The 24,908-nt window shown below is 33.7% G+C and overlaps 1 protein-coding gene across 18 annotated transcripts in view; it reads left to right on the top strand.

The window, feature by feature from the left end:
- ERC2 (ELKS/RAB6-interacting/CAST family member 2) overlaps positions 1-24,908 on the top strand; it is a 556,650-nt gene that overhangs the window by 479,503 nt on the left and 52,239 nt on the right. For 16 of the 18 annotated variants that reach the window (XR_011100132.1, XR_011100130.1, XR_011100127.1 and 13 more), the window contains one exon: positions 16,844-17,031. The exons of 1 other annotated variant lie outside the window; for it this stretch is intronic. The gene's annotated coding sequence lies outside the window, so the exon portion shown is untranslated. Of the gene's footprint in view, positions 1-16,843; positions 17,032-24,908 lie in introns of those variants that run through there. One more of the 18 variants, XM_068694081.1, reaches the window with a different exon arrangement.

Here is a 24,908-nt window from a genome sequence, read left to right as displayed (position 1 = left end):
TTCTCATGTTCACTGAAGAGGAAAAGAAAAAGTTCTTTACAATTCTAAACATAACTTAATATCTACAGTTATGGAATTCTTGAAGTTATTATTATTTACAAGTAACTTTTGTAGAAGTAAAGATGCACCTTTGAAGTATTTAAATAATACAGAATTTTAGTAGGACAAGGTATCCTGGATTTTGCTGGGGTCAGACTCTATTCTGACCTTAAAATGTAAATGAATAGATTAAAATGAATAATTACCTTTGAAAGAGGAAAAAACAAAAACAAACAACAACAACAAAAACAATTGTCATTTCACTTTATGCGTTGAAAAAAAAGACACAAATATCTTATGCCTATATAAAAAATGGAATTCTGATGTAAAAAGTAATGGACTAAAGGGAAAATGTAAGGTGGTCCTCCATTCACCATCATCTTTGTGAACCAATAATTTTATGGGAGGCATTAATTTAATAAGGTAACATTTTCATAGCATTCCCATAGAAGGTAAATAGAGTATCTTAACAACAGAATAGTCATTTGCAAGATCTTAGGGAAGATGAATGTGTTTGCATTCTTGTGAATGGTTCTTTCCCTAAAAAAATTCAGGCAATGAACTTTCTAAGTTCAACATACATTGCAGACAGCCATTTTGTAAGGAAATAAATATGATTTTAAAATGCTTATATTTTACTTTTGTCCAAAACTGACAAAGACTTTTATATTTCAAATGGCTCTGACTGCTGTCACTTATTCTTCTTGTTTTTTCTCCTGCTATAGTAAGCATTTGCATTCAATAAACTAACTAATAGCAGGTGACCTTTATTTTAATTTTAGACAGGATTAACCTGAATCAAATTATTGGTGGAATGCATGCAGAAGTAAACAAAATACTCTAGCAGAGATATATCTGGTATAAACTAGGAATCTCAGGGTCTCTCTTTTATATGCCTAAGAGCTTTATATATTTATGGAGTGTAGGTAGGATTGTTTCCTTTTGTTTATTTATTTATTTTACAGTTAGACATGGTATTACTGGTACAAGCAGGCATTTCCCATATGCAGATTAGGAATTACTGCTAATACAGTTAATAGAAGAAAAATACTAAAGGGATATGCTTTAAGGGCTCTCATCGTACACTATGGTATTAAATGCATGGCAGCCCATAGACTCAAAATCTTACAGTTTGAGTGTGATGTCACTTGTCAATTATTTGCTTGTGGTAGCAATACTGATAGTGATATCACACCTATGAAAACTAGAATTCATCCAGCTAGGTTTGAAGGTGTGATCTCCAATCCATCAATGTCAGTTGAAATTCAACCATAACCATAGCTTCAAATTATAAAAGCAAGCTTTACCTTCACTGTTGAAGCACGAGTGTTCAAGAAGCCCATTCTTTTTAGTTTACATTCTATGTTCCTCTGATAGGCCTTTAATTGCAACTTTAATCATAGTTAGTATCTGGTGTTAATTAATGTTAATAACCTACACTCTTCTAATAAATTGAAAGTTCATAAAATAGCTTGTAAGCAGGAAATATTTTATTTCTATTTTGAGAAACTGAACTATAGAGATGCTACAAACTGTTCACAAATTGTATTTATTTATATTGACCTGTTTTGTGACAAATTACAATCCTAGCTTCATTTTGAATTATTTATATATCCTATTTACTAGTTTCTGCATAGGCTTATTTGTATAACGTATTATGATTTGCATTATGATTTGAGAACTGAGGCAGTTGGTAGGCTAAGGAAAGATATTTTATAAGCTATGAATAAAGGCTACAGAACAGATAGACTGAATGTATAGTCAGTGAATGCACAGATACAGTAATATTTTACAAACATTTAAAAGTAAAATATCTATATCAGTTTTATTTAATTATTAAAATAACTTTAAATATATTTAATCAGATCTAAATAGCAGCATTCTCTCTGGCAGTTATATAGCTTTAAAATGTTTTAAACTTTTTTTCCTTCTATTAAATATAATATTAATACAAGAATATTTTATTCCCATCATGCTAGAGATTTTTGGTGGTCCTTAGAAGAACCCCCCCCGAATTATATCAATGTATGAACATTTATATCAACTTATTGATCTATTACTATTGCTATATATTTGATATGTCAATACTGACTGACAATACTGACATATTGATTAATATCATTATATCAATGTTAAAAATTATAACCATACTATTTTTGATAAAAATAACTTTTTCAGTAATAAATTAACTTCGTCTGATGTTTGCTTTTCTTTTTTAATACTTTTTTTTTTCAGCTGTCTTGAATACTTATCGACAAAGAACGTCTGAATCTTTTTATTTTATAATTACAGCACTTCAGAATTCTCTTTCTGGCTCTGATAACAAAGTGAAACAAAATAAATAGGTTATTACAATGAAACGGTAATATAGATTTATCTCTCTGCATCATATATTCCCTATTTACATTCCTGCATGGTATCCTTTCTCGTTTTAAAGATTGTCTGACCTTTCATTTAGTTGATAATTTTATGGGATTTGGGACACTTGCCAAGCAAGGTATCTGTCTCAAGACAGATTGCACAAATGCTTCCACGTGCTAGCAGAAAAGGCTCAACTATTTTCAAGGCAGAGGATAGAGGTTAAAAAAATAAATGGTATGGAGTGGAAATGTCTTTGGAAAGGTTTACTGTTTCCTTTGCTTGAAGAAGTGTTCTGCATTTTAGCAGTTGGATAGCACTCTTTGTGGATGTACTTTTTGTTGTCCAAATAAATATTTGTTCAAATTTGTTTAATTTTTGGCTTTTAGAAGAATCCCACTTTGTGTTAGACCATAGGGTTTTAGCAGCTAGGATTTCCTCTGCATGATCAGGTCCAAGATTAAGGACTTAAATTTTCAGTTTGGGACTGCTTCTCTTGTGCTAGGTCCAGAGCTACAGCTGAAAGGTTGTCTCTCCCATTTCTTCTGTGTCATCTGCTATCACAGAGGGGATTTTCCCAGGAAGTTTTTTTGAGGGCAGTAATGGAATCCAGAGACTCATGAAGATCCTTGAGACTGGAGGAAAAGTGTTTAAGAATATATCTCAACAGGGGGAAAAAAAAAAAGGAGGGTAAAGCAGCTGCAGGAGTAAGGTAGAGCTGAGGTAGCTGTGCAGACAGGTGAGCAAGAATGGTTGGTGGTTCAGAAGACAAGGAGGAAGACTAGGACTGCTAACTTGTGAAGGGTTTGGAGGGCACAGTGCAGGACGGAGTAAAGGTATGGGAATGATTGAATATAGAAGCTGGGGGGGGGGGGGAGGGGAATTGGAGCTGGCTGAGGAAAATCCGTAGAGGTAGTAACTGAGGAGAGTCCAGAATTCTGAAAGTGTGGAAACTTTTATGTTTTGCTTGTTCAAACTTGTAAGCCGGTAATATTGCTATACATTATGTGTGTTTGCTATTCATGTATTAAGGAGATTGTATACAAATAGACAAATTTCTGGAAAGCCATTGTGTAAATTTAAAAAAAAATAACAATTGTTGATGCATGTGTATTCTTTAATCATATTAAGCAGTTAGCATTAAACTAGGTGACAAAAAGAAGGATCAGCTTCTCTATATCTTTTTAATCAGTGAAGTGTTTGGTTGTTTCTTGCTCCCAGCAGATTTGCAAAGTGACAAAACCTGTAATGTGATTTCAGTATTTTATCTTCAGTATATATACCTGCATACATATCAATCATCTTGTCATTTTTTAACAACTATTTTGTAACAAGTTCCACTATTCTGATAAAACAGAATTTCCTTGAGTGGGTTACATAGCCCAACAGCTACTACAGGGCCTAAATATGTCAACATTGGCAGGTAGTTCTGTGATTATTACTTCTTTTTTTTTTTTTTTTTTGTCATCTACAAGATAAAAGCTTTAACTCAAGAAAGGTGAAGTAAATAAAATAAGCATATAGAGAAAACTGCATGCTTTTAAGAGAAAAAAGTAACAACTCATATATCAAAAATGTGGATGATGTGATTAATTACACCTCCATGTGATAGTTTTCTTTTTAGGATTTCTGTGTAGGACCTCATAAAGTTCCATGTACCTCTGTGAGAATATAAGTTATAAAGAATAATTTAATGTTGGAATAGAGTACTGTTAGAATATTTGACATATACAGGTTTTTTTTTTTGAGCCAGTACAACTATTTAATCGACCTAATTCAGGAATTCAGACATAAATATATAGCATTTATTTTCCAAGAAGACAAATTCTGTTCATCAGCAGTGTGTACAAAATAATAGCTGTCAGACTCCCATGGTGGGTTTTTTATTTGACAGTGTTTAGTTAGTAAAGTAGTATTTAGAGTAAAGTTGATATTGAATGAAATTCAAGCATTTCATTTTGTGAGCTTGGTACTCAAGTGAAGTCAGAAGTCTATAGTAACTGGGAAATATAGCTTGTGTTTCTGGAAAGGTGGTTCTGAAAACTGATGCTGATGTATTTACATTTGATTGACTTGGGAAATTTTCTGTCAACTTCTTCTGTTTTTTATTTTTTTCATGTCATTAGTGCAGCATTACATAATAAAAAGTATGTATTTATAATACATTGCAACCTACTTTAAAACAAATCTTGGAAGTACGTATAGTTCTGTTCTCAATGTAGAACCTCCCTTTTAGGAAGATTATTAATGAAAGTCCCATTCCCAAGGTTGTTGTACCAACAGAAAAAATCTTGAATTGTTTTTCTCTTCAAATTACTGTTGACACAGGCTATGGAGCACCTACTATTAAGATGAGGTTATACTCTTAATCTGAATGATGATGTAAATCTTTCTAAATTTTAAATTCCTAAACCTGCAGTTATTCTTGCCATTATATTTCTTTGCAAAGTTCTACACACAGGTATGATGCTTCATAAGTGATAACTGACAGTTCACTGTGTCTACTACAACCTAGAAATATTCTTAAGGACATTCAATGAATGCAATAAAATAATTAATGCTGAATTTGGATTTTCTAGAAAGAAGAACATAAAGGTATGTTTAGGTATTTAAACATAAAGGTATGTTTAAATAAATTACACTTCTAGTGGAAGAATGAAGAATAATCTAATACCACCTTAAAAAGCTTCAAAGTCAATCTGTCAGATTCTTTCTGGCAATGAAGTTCTTGCATTACCTTTTTAATGTTGAAATCAGTTCAAGTCAGTGAAATTTTTTTAATGAACTTTGGGGCACATCTTCAAAGAAACCTGCTATTGAACCTGCGGAAAGGCCAATACTTTTGAACTGTGGAAAAGAAGTTTATCCTAGTTTAGCTTGATCTTTTAGTTTACTCTGCCTTCAAACCTGGTAACAAAGCTTTAAGGATAACCCTAAACTGCTGCAGTGACAACCTTACATGTAAGTTGATGCATTGTTACAGATAAATTCATTACTTCCCTCTAGTATTGGCATTATACATTTTGGAAGGATGGCAAAGATGTTTATTTGTACTGCGAAAGTGAATATTTTGGGTCTCATGGATCACGTTTTCCTGAGTTTTGTTACTACCTAATAAATTGAAAATTTACTTGATTTTTGTTTTCATTCTCTTTCAAATGTTTCAGTGTATTTCCATCCAGTTCAGTCTTTCATCACCCGAATGTGGAACAATGTGTCTTCAAATATGAAAGAAATAATAAAATCTGGAACAAATTATGAAGTGATGGAGAAGAGAAACACATAACTGTATGGAAATAAATACATTAATGTATAGGCTCTGATGCACATAAGTCTGTTTTGAAGGACACTTCATTTTTAGTTTGATCTGCTTTTAAATTTTACTGTAATACGATATAACATTTGCTTTGGTGAGTACTTGAGGAACTTTTGGTGTGAACAGTATTCTTTTCTATAGAAATTCCTTTGGATTTCAGATTTTGTACTCTTTCCAGGTTACAATAAGAAAAACACCAGAGATTTTTAATACAAAAACAACACTCAGTGGTTTGAAGCTGACAATCACAATGCCTATACTGCTTCTTTTATTTTGTAAAGTGTAACAGGTCAATTCAGGATCAGAGCTGAATGTATTCTTTCTTTAGTCAAAGTGAAAATACAGGATTACCAAAAAAAAATGAAGAGACCAGTAGTTTTTTCCTTTCAGTTATTCCATTGAATGTCTTTTTAATAACCATTTCCTTTGGTGGAATCAAGTAGAACAAGAATGCTTATCACTCACCTGGCCAAGGAAAATATGCCTCATGTCTAGAAGTATTGACTTCTGTAACTGTCATTCTTTGATGCATTTTGATGCACTTTGACTATACATTAATATTCAATAACACTATGTTAAAAGTGCAGTAAACAGAGAAAATCTCTAGATCTTCTAGTAAAACAATTAAGTTTATATGTGATATAAACTATCTTCACAGTCAGATTAAAAATCTATTTATAAAACTGGATTTTTGAAGAGGGAAATGTAGAGGAAGAGAATGTGGCTGAAAGAATTTAGTGTAATTGAAAATTGAAATTGTATGGTCATCCAGCATTTAACAATTAAATGATGCTGTATTTTTCAGTATTGCATTTTATTTTGAGAGGCAAGTCCTTTCGAAGTTAATGGGAATTTGACCACTGAATTAAGTAGCACTGTTTTATCCTTCATCTATGAGAAGTATTTTCTGCTTCTTCTTATTATTATAATTATAAAATGGCATCTTTTTTTTTTTTTTCTTTTATTCACTCCAGGTTCCTAAGGATTTATAATCTGCATCAAAGGGCAAATTTTTCATGCTATATGCTGTATAGTTGAAATCAAGTACTGCGCAAAGAGTTAGCTGATCTAATAGGTTGATTCCAGCAAAGCAGACATTTTGAATCTGGACTTTCTTAGTTACTGAGCGTATAGGATTTTGAATGCTTTTATCCTTTTATTGGTGAATGCACTAAAGTGCATGCAGACAGAGAATGTTAAAGTGGCAGTCAGATAAACTTGTTAAAGCAGTGGGAGTTTTTCCTTTCTTTCTACGTGACTTTATCATCACAGTGGAGTTAAAAGGCAATTAGCCTTTCAGCTCTTTTCTGGCCAGTTTATTGGCAATTTACACATAACTGTTGAATAGACAGTGCCATATTAAAAATTCCAATGAAGCTGGCCTGGGGATAACAGACTCTAAATTTTAGGTTAATGTAGGTTTCCTTAAGATGAACTATTGCCAAAAAGCTCAAGTAAAATTATCTAAATACAGTACCTATGCTGCATGCACTCATAGTTGATGGAAAATCGTAGTAGTCTTGCTACATGCTGTGTTACATTTCCAGAGAAATATTTTTATAAAGAGTGTTTGATGAAAAAGTTTATTCCGTTAGTAATAACAGGCTACCCACTGTGTTACTTAAGGCAATGAACATAGTGAGTAGAACTAGACATTTTCATCATAATAACCACAATTATAGTTGCTTTGCATTTCTGTCATTTTCATCTGAGGTCATTAAAACACTTTACAAACGTGGATTGCTTATTTCTTTCAGTACATGAGAAAGTGGGAGAGAGATTATTATGTCAAAGTTTTGACCTAAATTAGTTGAAACTTTGAATTCTATTTTTCCTAAAGAATAGTAAAGGTAATTTTGTGGATTTTTTTTTCTCATTTCAGTTTCAATAGTAAATCAAACAGCTATTTTGCAGTACTTACAGCCCAAATTGTTGAGATTCTAATAATTGTTGACTGATTCTAATTTAATCATTTATCATCACCAAGAAGAAAGAAGTAAGACACAAGACACATAAGTTCACTACTGGAAAATATATTGGAGTTTTAATGGTATTTCAGTTTTAATCTGCTCTTACCAAAGGAAAAAAAATATTGATAGACTTGAGTATGGGTATTATTTGGCTTTAATGATGCATACATTGCTTCTACAAAGAAACATATTTAATTAAGTTTTGTAGCTGATTTTAATTTACTGATGCTAGAACAGAAAATTAGAAATCCATTGAGGTCTGTGTGATTAAAAACCAGATGGTATAAACAAATAGTAGAACTGATATTTTTAACCTGCCCATATGCATTGCTTAAACTCCTCCAAGTTGTGTCACCTGTGAAATCAATAAAAAAGCTCCTTATAATTACAGCTGAGTTTTGGATCAGGTCCATTTCAAAACAGGCAGAAAAGCTCATAGGTTTAAAAAACCAAAAGCCCTGTTTTCATTATTTGTAAATTCTTTAGCCACTTCAGAGAGGGCACTCAGATTTTGTTCAGAAAAGAACTGGTGAACTTATGCTCCAATGTGACTTAATAAACAAAATAAAAGGCTTCCATTAGCTCAGGTATAAAATCTAGCAGCTTTTTCATTCAATGTACTACACTGTAATTGGAAGTGATCATCAGTAACCACAGTTTTATTTTAAATGGTATTCAAATTAGTACTTCACCTGTGACTGGTAAGAGCTCAGACTTCTGATCCTAATGAGTCGCCATTAAGCTTGTCTGTAACTTTTGTGTGGTAGTCCACCAAATTTATGTTGAAAGTCAACAGAATGGCTTCATTAAATGGGCATTACAATGTGAATCAAAACTCTGGAAGTTGAGAAGTTGCAGATTTAAAGTAGCTGGTATCATTTTCATCTTGTTGCACTTTTGGGCACATTTTACAGTGTTCTTCAATTACACAGCCAATCACTACCTTTTCTGTAGCACCACATGGCTGTTCAGAGCTTACTTTCTTTTATATTAAATATATTAATGAGTTGCATAGTAAATTTGACAATTGACTGTGGAGAGACAAGTGCTAATGTTATTGGTCAACTTAGTCCTATCCATTAACTTGCTGTGGTTTTCTTATGTACTAACAAATTGTATAGACCAAGATACAGATATTATGCATACCTCTGGTGCTTTTTGTGGTGTTTTTTTTTCTTTTTTTTTTTTTCTTCCATTTCAGTTGTGACCTGTCTCAACTCATTAACACCAGCGACAGGACCCGCGGGAATGGGGTTAAGCTGAGGCAGGGGAAATTTAGGCTTGACATCAGGAGGGGGTTCTTCACAGGGAGGGTGGTTGCACACTGGAACAGGCTCCCCAGGGAAGTGGTCACTGCACCGAGCCTGTCTGAATTTAAGAAGAGATTGGACTGTGCACTTAGTCACATGGTCTGAACTTTTGGGTAGACCTGTGCGGTGTCAAGAGTTGGACTTGATGATCCTTAAGGGTCCCTTCCAACTCAGGATATTCTATGATTCTATGATAACTCTATAGAACGTTCACAGTATCTTAAAACAATGAAAATACTGCTACTATTGTAGTAAGTCATCAGGGACAAAAACAGTGCTGAAGCACTGAGAGTGGTTGAGTTTTAGGTGGTAGTAGTACTAGTACTCTGTGCTAGGCAAAAGTCACTTTTTAACATCTAAAAAATGAAGAAAATTGAATGTATGATCTTATTTTATAGAGATGTGTCAACGATAACTTGTTGAAGTCTATATAGTCTAACTATTTTAAAAATGGAAAGGACTATAAAAAACCTAAGAACTTTACACGAGTATGCCAAATGCTTTAGAGCAAATGACCAAAACATCTGAGACAAGCAAAGGCTTTTGAAACTGTGCCCAGTGTCTGTGCACCATCTTTTCCTACACAGATAATAATGTTCTTTTATATCACAGAGATGCAGAAAGCAGTTTGTTAGTGTTGTAGAGATATCTAGATGTGGTGATAAGCAATACAGAGAAGCCCAAGAAGCAATTAGTAAATGTAGTTTCAGGTAGATGGTTAGAAAGGCAGCACTTTAAAAACACTGGCATTATTGAAAGGCAGCTTCACTCTGTAAGAAACCTTTAGCCTATGAACAGAATGACACTGAGATCCTAGAGTGAAATATAATGTGTAATTAGTTAGAAATAACCATAAATTTATAGACACCAGGGGGCAGAATTAAGGTTGCAAGGACAGCTATAAACCTGGCATTTTCAACCATCTAAAGGGCTATTTATGTTGCAAACTCAGATTTTTAAATGTAAATGGTATAGAATTTGTTACAAATAATGATCTGAGTTTGTGGAAACAAAAGCTTTTAAATACACTTGGAACAGAAGTGCAATTGCTCATATATTCAAAATGTGAATTTAACTAAAAGATAATTTTAATTTGTTTCAGCTGATGTCCAGGACACTATTGTTTGTGGATAAATTATTCCAGCTTTCTAAGGGAAAAACATCAAACAAATCCTATCTTAAAAGTTAGACCTCTTTTTGTTACTTTCTAGAGTGCAGAAAATACTGCATATAACTGCACCTTTTATTTCCAACCTGACCTTCCATGTTCTGAAACTAATTTGCCATACTGCTTCTCAAAGCCTGCTCAAGGACTTCCTTTAGCAGAATAATGTGATTCTTATTAAGTACATCCTATAAGACCCAGGAGGATTGCATGCAAAGGAAATAAGACAGAGACACAAATGAATTTCCATCTTTCAGTCAGATATATGATATTGATGACCAGGATGTATATGAAGGATATTGTAAAGAAGACAAAGAAAAAGAATTAAAGCAAATGTTTGACAAATTGGCTGTCTTCATATGCAAAGATGACAAGTGGTCTATACAACTAACTAGAAGAGATGTAGGCATCAAGCCAAGTAGTTATATCGTCAACAAGTCTCTTTAAATCACATGCTTATATGGAACCTCTCTTTTAAATAAGACCTCACTTTAAATTACATCATCACAAATTACTAAAAGCCATGAGGTTTTACATGAAAAACGATAGTTTCTCTTTACTCCAAATGTTGTTTTTCACTGGTATTAATTTTATATTTTTACTAGAATACCAAAATATTCTGTTAAAGTGGAACTTCTTTAGTAGATTCTTTGTAAATTTTTAATAACATGCACCAAATGTAAATAATTCTGAAAATAGCAACTTTCATTGAAAATCTGCTTCTTCCTCTAGTTAAAGTCTTTCAAAGTAACAAAACATTTTCACATTAGGGTAACTTGATAGAAAAATGCATTGAAGTAACTCAAATGTAGTACAACCCCTGTAACTCCTTATGTTTTGGTTCTAGTGTGTCTTGCCCAATGTAGCTAGGCTGATGAGAAAGACCTACACTGTACGTGTGACACAGTACAAGTGTAAAAAAGTGAATGGAGTCAGGAACTATCACCTTTTTGTTTTATTCTTCAAAAACATGCAGAATTTGGATAATCAAGATTCTAATATGATTTTCCTCTTAATCTGTTATAAACCATGAAATCTGATATTTTCACCATGACTAATCCATGAAATTTGTGAACTTTGTCTGTGATATACACAAACTCTATTTATAAAGAGAACTTGTTTGATTACCAAGGCATGGAATATTATTTCCCAGCATGTTTTTAGTGTCTTTTTACTAATAAGTGTAAACAAAATGTGCACATTGATTACATTATTTCAAGATCAGGAAGTAAAACATAAGGAACATGCAAGAGTGTATTTCCCATAGCAATATATATATGAGTCTTAAGACATTAAGAAGAAACTAACCCATCATATCAGAGTTGGTAAAGATGGTTGTGATCATAAAGTTTACCTAAAATAATTGGATAACTTGTTTGTAGATCAAAAACATATGTGATACTTGTATGTCTTTATGTTGTAGGCTTTAGAATTAATTGCTGTCAGCATAAAACAGTCCAGACAAAAATAGATTTGCATCAATTCTTTGTAATTGGGATGGGGGTGGGGGAATGGCTTGAATGACAGTGAGGATAATTCTATTTTGTAATTGAGGGAGAGGAAATGGCTATACAACAGTCACATATTGAAGTGCAATTTACTATATATGGGAAAGAATAAGGATACTTTATGTAAATGTAATAATATGCAAGTAATACCTTCAAAAGGAAAGCAAATAATTCTCTTGTGTACAGAAAGTTAGTCTGCTCCAGCTGTCATCTCTCAGTTTGTGGGGGGAAAACTCTTGGGGAAAGGCCAAAACAGAGATATTCACAAAGCATCCAATTTTTAGTTCAGCATAATGTCTTAATCATCTTTTACAGAGCTGTTCTGCTCTGTACCAAACATGCTATAAATGTGCAATACAGCCGTACATGTAAATAAGTCACACTCCCTGCGGTGATGAAAACAAGACGATTACATATTTCAATAACTATACAATACTGCAGGTAATAGAAAAACAGCATTGTTCTGTTGTTTTTCAGTTGAACGGGTGACTAGGGCTACAATTTCTGAATGCTGTGGCTATCTCTACATCATTTCAAATTCCTCATTATACAGTTTTATGGAAGATCTCCAGAAATCATACATATTAACAGCACAGATGGCCAACTTGTGACATGATCCATAGATTGAAGCTAGCAAGAACTTTACCTGGTTTGTAATCTGGTCTCTTTCCAGAATAAATGATCATAAATCTATTCACATGTCCATTGAAGTATCGAAATACAGACATCATCCGTCATGTTCCTTCACTCAGTCATGAAACAGAAATGCCTGTTTTGTGATTGCATAGGTGAACTTCTGGTCATGTGCTGAGGAAGGGCTCGGGAAGTAATCTTCATGTGTCTCCTGCAGGTGTCACGATGTTCTTATTTGGTTGCTCAGGTCATGGAATGGAAAGTCTATGCTTTTGCGCTTCTTGTTGGCCTGCCTCCTTAATCATAATAGCTTATGTTCTCAAAGGTGCCACAAACTCTCAAACTAATTTCTGAATGAAAAGAGTCAACTGGATAACTAATGAGATTTAACCAAATATCTGTGAGTTTCCAGAAAAAATAAAGCCATCCCTTATAAAGAAGTAAATTCAAAACAGCTACATCATACATACCGCAATTAATCTGAGTATCAAATAGAATTAGCAGTTGGTGAGGTTAGAAAAAAAGGGTGGGGGATGGAGAGATCTGGGAAGTAGTGTGAGTGGAAAATAGATGCTTAGAAGAAATCTGATTTTGTAAAATTCCATTAAATTTAGAAACTAAAATGATCTATTAATCCTTTATTTTCATTAAGTGCACCTTATCTTGATATCTCAGTGTCTCTTTACAAATGCAACTGGGCCCTTCAGAACCTTAAAGGTTCTCTAATAGTACTGCTATATCACAGAACTTATGAATAACCAGTAGGGTTACACTACTGGGGTTACACTTAGTAGGGTTACGACATGTCATTAACAGATCAAGCAGTAGCAATTACTGAACAGTAACAGTACTGTTAGATAGTACAGTTCAGTAACAGTACTGATATAGATATCTCAGATATTCGGGCTAATATTTTTATGTATATTTAGCCTAATATGCACAGAATTGTTCAGGACAGAATTGAAGATGTGTAAAGACGTGTAAAAGTTATTTAAAAAAATGTGATTAAAAAAAAAAGTGTAAAGATGTGTAAAAGATGCAAAAGTCCAAAAGTTTTTGGCTTTATTCATTTTCTGAATCCTTAAGCAAATACTCGTGTTTTCTACATTTAAACTCTTAAAAATTATTGCCTTTATGTTATAAAGGATTCTGTTTTACATGATTAATGTGGCATGTTCATATGAGACAAAATGCTCTTCATGGTAAATTGGGGCTACAGGATTTACCTAAATGATTGCTGAGTTTGAAAGTTCTATAGCAAGGCCTTTATTTAATGTGTACATTTATCAGCTCAATACAATCTCAATCTCTTGTATTATGTCACTCACAGCTGGAAAGAATAGCATCTTGCTGTTTGTGAAGGTGATCTCCTGCTGCTGTTTAGCCACTTGTAGGATTCCATCCCAGTTACTCTCATCCACTCTGTTTCAATAGCACCATATTTGGACTCTTTCACACATTCTTTTGTTGCTCTGTTTGAGATGCTCTGTGAGCTGAATTAAATTTTAATATTCCATTCAAAACATAAGGAATCTTTTTGTTAAATGAGAGTATAAGGAATACTCTTCTCTACACATGCACTGTATTGTTTTCTTTCAAATTTGTCTAGAAGTTGGGGCACTATTTTAATATATTGGTTTACTTTTTATAAATCAGATCCAATTTGAGGTTTAATGTTACAATAAGGCCTGCTACCATCTTAAATTGTTCCTTTGCTGTTCCTCATTCAGAGTTCAGCATTCCTTATTTCCTTGTCAAAGGTTTACTGATGTCTTTTTGATCTGCCTGTGTAAGTCAGGCCTAATTAAAGCAGAGAACCTGAAGGACTCCCAAAATGGTGTTAGAAATGACACCAGAACACAAAGTGCACTGTAGATACCTTTCCGTTACTTTCAAGAAGTCAGCTAAGATTTATATAGACTTTGATATTTTGCCAGTAACTATTTTTTGATATCCACATAAAGAGAGATGTAGAGAAAAAAAAAAACAAAACAAAACACTTGAATGGTATACCTATACATATAGTTTCTGTCACTTTACTTCACAGCAAAGCCTATTAACTTCAGTGGAATTATTTGTGTCTAAGATAGCAATTGAATAAACAGAGTAGCAGAATGTGATCCTTTTTAAGGTAGAACACATAGGCGTATACTTGCTTTAAGAATTGTTCTTTAGTGAATGGGATTTGATTTACTGAAAAAAGTGGTTGAAAAAAAAAAAAGGTTGAACTATTTACCCTATGAAAAGAAAAAAGTTTCTTGTCCGAAATATAATATTGCATTAGTCTCTTGTAAAATTAAAAAATAAAAATGGTGCAGTATATATAGCTTACCTGAGTGTATGAAGAAAATGAAGGCATTATCCAGGTAAAATACATTTCTATAATTTCATATATTGTTTTTCACTTGTACCAAATTTCCAGCACTGGAAAATTTGGAACAGTTTTTAGAGCATGTACCATGTTTGTTTTAGCTGTGGCTTTCTGCAGTTCAGAATTCTCTCAGTGTGCTGGATTTTCATCATCAGGAGCTGTTGAGAAACACCATCTCTTGAATGGGTTTAGGAAAGCAAACAGAAATTGGAAAATATAAGGGCTGCAGCAGTTTTATAAACTGCAAACAAATTTTACAGCTAGCAGTGGAACAGAGAAGATGATAAAGAAAAAGGGGGAAAGAAAAAGAGTTCTAAAAGTGAAGGTGAAATGGGAGAGAAGTAAAGAAATATAGGAGGAAGCAAAGGAAACCATATTGAAGAAAATGAGTGGGACAAAGAAAAAAGTAATCCATGGACACTTAGCTCATTTTTTTTTTTTTGGCGTGTAATGTGTGTATGATTTATTCACAAAAGTGTTAATGTTTGTAATGATCAAAAGATATAAGAAGGATAAGATTTTTTAGCAGGGGGGGAGGGGTTATTTTATGTAATACAAAATGAAGAGATTTGTAAGTTATCCATCTAGTCAATATTAGCTTCAAGTCTTCAGACTTCTGTGGTTCTGCTGCTTCTTTACTGTTTGTACTTTAAAATTAATTGAAAGCCTCATTGTTTTGTTTAAACTGTGAAATCTTCCAAGGTCAATGAGTGAGGTAATTGACCTGCCTGTTGTAGGACAAAAATATGTATGTTAAATGCATAATTAGTTTTAATTACATAATTATGGTGTTTAATGTGTGGGGTTCAAAGGTTACTATTACGTTTAGAAGTCATGACAAGAAACACCAAAATAAGCAACACAGTTTAATTCTGCATTTCTTCAGGATTTTAGAAAAGTGGTCCACTGTGATCTATCCTTGACCTTGGATATATGATGATTATAGCAAATAATATATTGCTTTTATACTTTTTTGAATCATAGAGACACCTTTGTAAATGACTAAGTGACTACCAAAGACTTCATTTAAGTTTAAAGTACATGAAAGTTAATCAACAGTGGGAACTCAACTGACAGCAATTTAATCTGATTGGGTAAGGTAATTACATGATTACCAGGAGTGCTTATGTATTCACAAGGATATTTTTATTGAGGAAAAAAAAAATAAAGCTAATTTATTTCTTACTGAGAAAAAAAAAAACAACCAAATTTGTTGTCACAGATTAAGAGGACATCCTTCATTCCTTGAAATAGCTTATTTTCAAATTTTAGCAACAAAATGAACTCATAATTATTTGCAAATTTACACTGGTTTTGTGCTATGTGTTCCTCTATTTCTAAACTAGAAATAATACTATCAGTTAACCTGTTTTGTTTAAGAAGCTTAATACTGGCACATTAATTATATGAAAGCCTGAAGATGTCATGATGCTTTTGATCTGTTTTAATATGTGTGGACACTTGCTTAAATACAGGTTGATTTCACCAAAGTTAAATTTAAGTGTCCATTTTACTACTGGATATTTTTGGGAATGATGGCATTATTTGCTTTTCTGTGACAGTGAGAGAAAAAAAAAAAAAAAAGCTATGTACAAGACAGTGTTCATAATTGCTAGAAGAAAATTTTCACTCCAGGTCCTATGAATGGTCATCTAGAAAATTCTCTTTCAATCTAATGACAGTGCAGGGAGTGTTAGAAGATGAATCTTTGTTAACAAACATTAACATCTGTGAATACCAACCTGAAGTGCACTATAGATTAGAATCCCACTTGACTAATAAACTAAGATTTGCTCCAAAGCCTGTTTAAGTAGTGGGCCCGGCTTGGCCTTTGCACTTTGTGTGGTTGTGTTAGACACACACACAAAAACAAACAAACAAACAAACAAAAAACCTTACAAGAATAACTTAATATCTCATGGGAAACTGTTGAAAATGTTCTGCTGGTGGAAATGGGTTGTAATTTTCTTAAGGTTGACTTCTAAGGAATTAAAAAGTTAATGAACTAAATGTTAAATAAAAATATATTATTTTTTGTTAATGAGCTACATCATTGTAGGATGAAGTTATGATACATTTTGTGTAATGAAAATAATTTGTTTTCCCTTTAACTACTTTTCCCTAATTAAGTTCTTTAGAAAATATTACAATTTGAATTGTTTTTCTAAACCAGATGATCCAGTCACTGTTGGAGGCACATAGCCACGGCAAAATCTCATGCTGTACATTGATCACCTGTCCAACCTTTGCCTAGAGTGTGATTCCCAGTTCCTTCAAGAGATCCATCTTTACCTGTCTATAAAGAAGAGGAGGAGAGAGACATCTGGGACATTCAAGTATCAAAGTTTAACACCAGAGCAGGTTGAATCTCCATTTATATTCTCTATATATGTTGTTAATGCTGACTGTGGCTGAAGGTTTTTTTTCAGTAATTATACTCTGAAGTGTTAACAGCATTAAAACTTTTTTTTTTTTTTAACTCCTCACTTACAAAAATTATACATGCATTTTTCTTAGTTCTGTGGTGTGAAACTGAATCTATTGTCATTCTGCTCTTAGCAAGTTAGCTAATACTGAGCATGTGTGGCAATCTGTACCTGTCTCTTGAACATATGCTTACCACAAAAACTAAAATGGCTTGTTCAAAACTGTTCAATGTACTGTAGCTGTAGTGTTCTGTATTTAGCACGAACACTTATATTCAGGTCCTCAGCGAGTGTGCTAATTTCCATTAACTAGCTTCAGACAAGTTAAACTTGCTCTTTCTTCCTCTTCCATTTCCAAGAGGACTTTGATATCCACAAAACAGACAGGGTTTCACTTACTGTCCTAAGGACTGCCCCTTTAGGAGTATAGCACAGCCCACACACAATCCTGGACTATGTCCAACTTGTTCTTTGAGCAAGATGTGAACCGCTGACCTCCTGGGCCTCCGGCAAGAGTGCTGCCTACTGAGCCACCAATACCCAGGCCATCAATAAGTTTTAAATGCCAGTTGCAGACTTCACAGAGATAATGACTTCAGTGTGTAAGGGTTTTGTTGTGGAGGCTGCAGTCTCACATATGGCGTGATAGAGTAAAAATGCTAAAACCATAGAGAGCTGTTGCATAACTTGCCTTGATATAACTGTTTTTGTAATACGTTTCAAGGTGTGGAATATTATTTAAAGAGATGCTGTTATGTAGGCTTAGGCCCAAAATGAAGCTATTATAAAAAGAATGTTTAGCAAAAACAGAAATATGTCCATGAAATTGTTGGAGTGGGAATTTCAGGGTAAACTAGCTTAGATTTAAGCAGTCTCCTGCATGACACTGCACTGTTGTGCTGGGAAATGAGAACCAGAAAAAGAAAATACTATTAAGAGAGAATCAGAAACTGAAACTGAGAAGAATTAAGATATTAGAGTTCTACTACTATTGCTATAACTTCTTAAAAATCAAATGCTACCACATCCTGAGAAAGATGAGATAAAAAAGTTCCAACCTAGTGATTCAAAGCAGCATTACTGACACAGGTAAATAAATGGACTTGAATTTTTATATTATTTTCAACCTGCTTTCAGTTAAGTTATGGTATTATATATATATAAGTATGCCATAAAATTAATATGAAGTAAGCTTTAGGTTTTTGGCACGTTTCAGTTTTATCGATGTTCTTCATTTTCAATTTAGCATTAAAAGCATGCAAAAGACATGTTGACGTCTTTCATTCAAAAAGAAATTCAAACTGATAAATGTTACTGTTACCCAAAATTTTATTTATAAGCTTGGATCAAGAAGGAAAACTTAGCTGGATTCAAGGCAGGATTTGTATTATGGAAAGGCTATTAGATAAATTGCATGAGCCTTCTATGGAGCAAAGGCCAGGAACCCAGGACTCTTTTTGTTCCGGCTGAGTGCCCAAATCACTAGGCTACAGACTCTTGCTCCCTCTTGTGTTCTTTCTCTGGTCCAATGAATCTTGAATTATTTTTTTCTGTACAATAATACAACTTCTACAGGAGAGCTTTAATATATCCTTACCCTCATCCCAGAATTTAACGTGGCCTGTAGCCTAATGATTAGAACATTCAGCTAAAAGACATTGCTTTCAGTCTTGGACTGAAGAAGGAATTAACCTGGGGATTTTCCTTTTGGGTTGAGTAGTCATGCTGCTAGGCTAGCAATGGCTGCTGCTCATATACCACTTTAGAAAGAAGTAGTACCTGAAGAATTCTGGAGGAAACCTGCCTGGCTGGTGACCATTAGGCTGGCTCTGAGAATACCTGTTGGATCAAACTCCTCAACCCACATAGGGGGATGGGTTTTGTTTCTAGATCCCAGTCACGGTTAGGCGTAAGATGTGCATTGAGGTGTTTGCTTCTGTTCAGGTAGGTAAACTCTGGCCATGCACAGATGCAGATCCTCTTTCTGGTCTAACCATAGAAAACTGTAGTGTTTTTGGAGAGCAGATGTCTCCAGGCTGAGAAAGGGGCCTTCACATTTACCATTATGGCTGGAGGTGCCTGAATTCTGCTGTTGTTCCATTTTGAATTCCCTTATCCTTAGGATTGTTGTTATTTTAATTTAACAGCTCCTTTGAATCTAGAACTGGGGAATTTTATGAATCTATTTTTCAAACATAAATTAACTTTACAGAAGCTTTTATAATTAAATGATAGGAAGAATTTATGATTAAAAAAGGCTTTGGCATATATGAACAGTAGGAAGAGTCTGTTTTGAAGCTCTAAAAAAATTACTTAAAATGTGGTAATATTTTTGATGGAGTTCTTCAGAGCAGCATATATTAATCTGAACTCAGGAGTATTCAACTAAATTAATATCACTGCATTTATAAAACAAATGTTTGTCAAAATTTCTGACTTAATTCCTAGGTTATAATTTTACCTTTTTCAAGATGTATATTTTGAAAATGGCTTGCAGTGCAGATCCTTATTAATGCAAGTGCATTTATCTTCCTCTGTGGCATTATTCTGGTAAGTCAATGCCTAAAATCAACTAGGATGAGTCTGGCTTTCTTTTTAACAGGAATGCTAATTGCAAAAATGACATCTGTGAATTATTTTTAGTCTAAAGAGCTACAGACAGTATAAAATTAGAACCATGGATTTGCTTGGCAGTTCTTTTATTATTGTTTCTACCTTTTAAAACATTGGAGGAATAATGTGATTCATTGCCCATTACTTTTCTGGCAGTAGATGCATCACCTAGTTTGGTATCCAAGTGCATTACATTGTGAACTATTGCTGCTTTGTAATATGGTACATTGGTGGTGAGAATGGAAACTTGTATTCATGGAAGGCTGTTGTTTTTAAAGACTACTCATCTTCTGCATCCACTAGTGTCTGTTTTCATTGCAGTGGAGCCTTTCTTAGAGTAGGACAGCACTCAGCACAAGTAAAAAGGGTATAATCTGTATCCTGAAGAAGGTGTTCACTAAGACAGGACATTCATTGTCTCGTAATCTATGTTTAGAAGAGCATTTACAGCATAACACAATTTCAAACTATCTCCCCTTTCACAGTGAATGGAAGTTAAAATGATAAAGATTGTAAATTAACATCATATTAATGATTTTTATAGCGCATGGGGACCTACTGATGTAGTCTACTTCTTTAGTACAGTGTTGACTGATCTCTCTAGAGGAGATGCCAGTGTGTAAAAGGTGGAAACTAACAGATATCACTGTTATGAATGTGGGATGAATCGCTAAAAAAAAAAAAAAAAAACACTAACGGCCCATGTAATGACAGAACAAGGGGAGAGAGGACTGAATGAAAACAGGAAAATTAAGTAGAAGCGCAGAGAAAACTGTTAGAAACAGAAGGGATTTTTGGTTTTTTTAGTCTGTGAATTGATAGAGTGGTAAAGTTTGGGGATGAGTAGAGGTCTTTGCAGATGAATAAAGTTTCTATATGTAAGGATAAACTGTATCACATACCAGCTGATTTGAATTGGTGCATTTTGGGAAGCCCTGCATAAAGGAGTATGATAATTAAGTTTTGGTAAAGAAGCATTTTGATAGAGCTAAAAGGTAATAGTTGAATGTAAATTAAACTCTAGAAATGAAAGAGACTTGCAGTTAAAGTCACATGAAGATTAGCAGTTTGGGAATGGCATATTTTCAAGATTACAGATAGGATGGGTAAAAGGAAATCAAAGTAAAGATGACTCATTTTAGTTCAAATTAAAGGCCTTATCTTCTGAGGCATGAAAATTATCAACTGCATCATTGCTTAGCACAAGAAAATTAATATGAATGTGTTAATGTTTTCACTTGATCAATTTTAAATGAAAAGGCTTTTAATTTATTTGCATATTTTGTTCCTTTCATTTTATACGAGATTCATTGGTGAGTAGCAATGATTCTCCAGCCTTAAATTGCTTGATGTGTTGAACAGAAAGAGGTTTCATGGCCTGGTCTCACTGTCCCGTCTTTAGTCTTGTGACAAAGAAAAAAGGGAGTGTTCACAAATGTCTGATATGTATTTGCATTTGCTCTTGCCAGTAGTGAAGCTGACTGGAAATTTTTCTGTTTAACAGAGTTTTTGATAGAAATTGTTGCTTGATCAGTCCTGAAAATCTCTGTCATATCAAGGGTAGTTTAAAGAAACTTCCTTTAAGAAGTTTTAATTCCAAATAGCCAATAACTATTTTATTTAAAATGAAATGGCTCAACAAGAAACCTTGAGAGAAATCTGCATTACAATACTCACAGCCTAGTAGTTAGGGCATTATCCTTTAAGACATGTGACTTTGGCTCAATTTCCTTTTCTGAGTCCAGCTGAATAGAGACTTAAACCCAGCTGAATATCTAATGCATCCAAGGCAACTGTCATTACCACTCGACTATTGTCTGTAATAGTTTGGGTATCTCTGCTTTTGTAGAAATCGTGAAAGGATTTGCCCTAATACTAACAAGGCCTTTCTGAAATCTCTTATAGGCTAGCAAAGAACATTTGTGAACAGCTTTAATCGTAAGCCTCAGGCTCTGAAGAAATGCCTGTAATAATCATTATTTTATATATTCATACCAGGTAACATTTATTAATCTGGACTCTAAACTAAATCTCAGTCTAAGACTCCATATAGATCTGTTATTCCTGTTGGCTGTCTCAGGTTTTTCTCTGTTTTTCCACATTTTAACAGTTCAACCAAACCTGCCTAGCAGTAGTGCAACAATGAACTTAATGGCGTTTTTCTGTATGGTTTTGTATCTCTCTATTTTTGTACCTTATACTTTATTATAAGAAAGTGAACTCTGTAGTTATCGCTGCTGAAGATGCTTCTAACCCAAAACCTGTCATAAGTAAATTGATTGTAGTTGGCATGTTGTTTTGCAATATGCAGTCGATGATGAATTCCATGAAACTACAGGATTCGGGATTGCTTTGTGCCCTGTCAGTGTGTAGGTATTCTTCTGAGATTACCAAAAGGGATTGGTTACCTTGGTAATGTGTCCACCAATATTTATTGTGTCTATTTCTTTACACAGGCTAACATTCATCACATGAGAATGTTGGTCACAATCATCCTGAGCTGAATTTAAATTGATGACCTAAAGTCTCTGTTTCCCATTACCACTCCCTTGGGCTGTCCAGTCTCCCAACAACTGGTTTTAACACCATTTTCAGTTTATCAGTATCTTTGGAGGAAGAGTAGTCTTTAAAGTGTTGATCTGACAAGTACCATCAATATCCTGTTTAAAAAACAGAATGTCAGTATGACTTTTGCAGCTTGTCAATACCTGATGAAGATCTGAACAAGTATTCAGATGCTAGACTAATGACTTGTCTGTTAGATAGATTTAATCCAGTCATATGGGAACATAATGTGGTGTAGCAGCCCAGTGAAATGTGAAACTATGAGAACAGCTGAATAAATTTAAACACATTTTTAAACATAAAAACATTTATCATAAAAATCTGATAATATAGAAGAAAAACTAATAACACTTTCTTTTGGTTTAGTTATTCTCTACAGTAGTTGAGAAGACTTAACTTTTCTTGTGGTTGCTGACTTTAAAGAAGTAGTGACAATTTCTAGCACTACTTTTTGCCCCATATGAAGTCTATTCTTTCTCGCTCATTAAGGAATGAATCTGGTTTCTGTTTTATTCAATATTGTATATACATCTCATCCATAAATATTTAAACAAAGTAAATATAGAATCTTAAACATGGAATAGGCTTTCATTCTGAACTGGTGGTTGTGGGGGAAGGTAAAAATATTTTATTCATTGACCAGTGGTCCCTTTGGAAGAGAGAAAAAAAAAAGTGTTTTGCCAAAAAAATTGGATATCCTTGTGCTTGCTGTAGGGCAGCAAACTTTTTACTGGATTATACCTATATTGGTGTATTTATATGTGTAAAGTTCAGACTGTAAGGAAAGGTTTTGCAGATACTCACTTCAGAAACACATGACTAGTATTCAGCCTCCATATCTGGGGCTAATTTAGTTCTTCTTCCCCATTCAAAGTGCCTCACTCTTGCCTACAAATGCAGAACAGATTCCCTGGTAATTTTCTTTCTTGGAAGTGCAGTCATTTTATACCTAACTGGAAGTAGCATGAATTGGAAATACATTTATGACTGTGCTTAAAAACAAACACAAAACAAAACAAAAGCAGGGATAATCTGAAAAATAGTTCTGTAACAAATTGATGCAGAAAAATGAGGCATAATCCAAAGTACGCAACTGAATTTTCTTCAGGAAGATTTCTTTTAGCAAACCGATTTTTGGAAGCAGCATAATGTGGCACTTCATTAATTTTATAATTAATAATTTATAATAATTAAGAGTATTTCATTAATTTTATCTTTATTGCCAGTCAACTATAATGCAAATTCATGGTTTTAATTTGATCCATGCATGTTAAGTGCACTGTATGTGTAAATATGCAGCAGATCTAGATCCGATTCTTTTCAAAAAGGGTCAATCAAAAGTGGTGTAAACAAAAAATTGTATTAAACTGAATACAATTAATACTGGTCATTTGTGCTTTATAATGTTATGAATGTGTGACTGTCATATGTATATTACTCACCCTTGTTCCGTATGTATTGTACAGTCTGAGGTGCTGAGGGATACTTAATGTTGCATCTCAAGGCACAGTTCTGCTGAGGCTTTCTTGAAAAAAGACAAGCTCTTTGTTATGTTTTGGAGTCTGTGGTTCAAACTATAGCTTGTGTAGGTAGCCAGTGGGTTAGACCAACTCCTGTCAAGTCTGTATCCATTTGCAGCTAATACATTGTTGAAATATAAAATAAGCCTTAATTATAAAAGAGAAGGACAGATACAACTATAGCACTTCACTATTTACAAAGCAAGATCATACTAAACCTCAAAATAGAAGGGAAAGTAGATAAAGAATATTTTATTACACATTACAAGAGACATAATTAACTGACCAATATGAATCTCCTTTGTTGAATTTGATGAGGTGAAATAAGTAGTTTTAAAGGGGAGACAAAAATCCACTTTTTATTTTAATTGATTTTTTGTGTAGATCAAGTGCCTAAACTGGATTGGTGGTAAAGACTGCTTTATCTAAGTTTAGTAATGTTTCTCATTTTTCTTTTGGTTTTATAGATCAAATACAAAAAGATGTGAGAGAACATAAAACAGTTTAATCTGTCCTTGTCAGAACAGCAGGGTAGAACAGTATTATCAACAAGCTTCAGTGGTTATTGTTGACTTTTGTGCTGTTTCCATTTTGTTCATAGAAAGCAATGGCTTTTTTGATTTATAAAAGGAAGATCAGAATATTTTAGTTATGTCCTATGTAATTAGACCTAGTAAAGAGTTTTCTGGTGTAGAGTTTTTTAAACAACTTGGTCTGGAGCTACCCTTTTAAGCTCGACTGGTTGAACTGATACAGTAATGAATCCTAAATTCAAACATTATTTCTTAAGAATCTGGCTTTGTTTTCCAAAATCACATTGACAGATACAGGAAGAGCAACACCCTTCTTTGGTCTTAGATCAATACAGTAATGAAAATGCAAATACTTTGTGTGTTTCCACAGCTCCTATAGAAGCAGCAGTCACACTGTTTTATTTTTATTTTTACCTTCACTTTATCTCTAGCAGCCCACAAATTCAGTCTCTGTTGACACAGAGCCTTCAGTATGGAAAATCAAGACAAAAGGAAAGTGTCCTGTCATGTCTCCCTGTGCTTTCATATCCCATCTCTTCTAACTTTCCTTCTGAAATTTTCTACGTCAGCTATGCACTTAC

The sequence above is a fragment of the Anas acuta genome, chromosome 11 (assembly GCF_963932015.1).
Source record: "Anas acuta chromosome 11, bAnaAcu1.1, whole genome shotgun sequence".
Taxonomy (NCBI): Eukaryota; Metazoa; Chordata; class Aves; order Anseriformes; family Anatidae; genus Anas; species Anas acuta.
The sequence above is the reverse complement of the archived record's forward strand: the minus strand, read 5'-3'. Positions and strand labels throughout refer to the sequence as shown.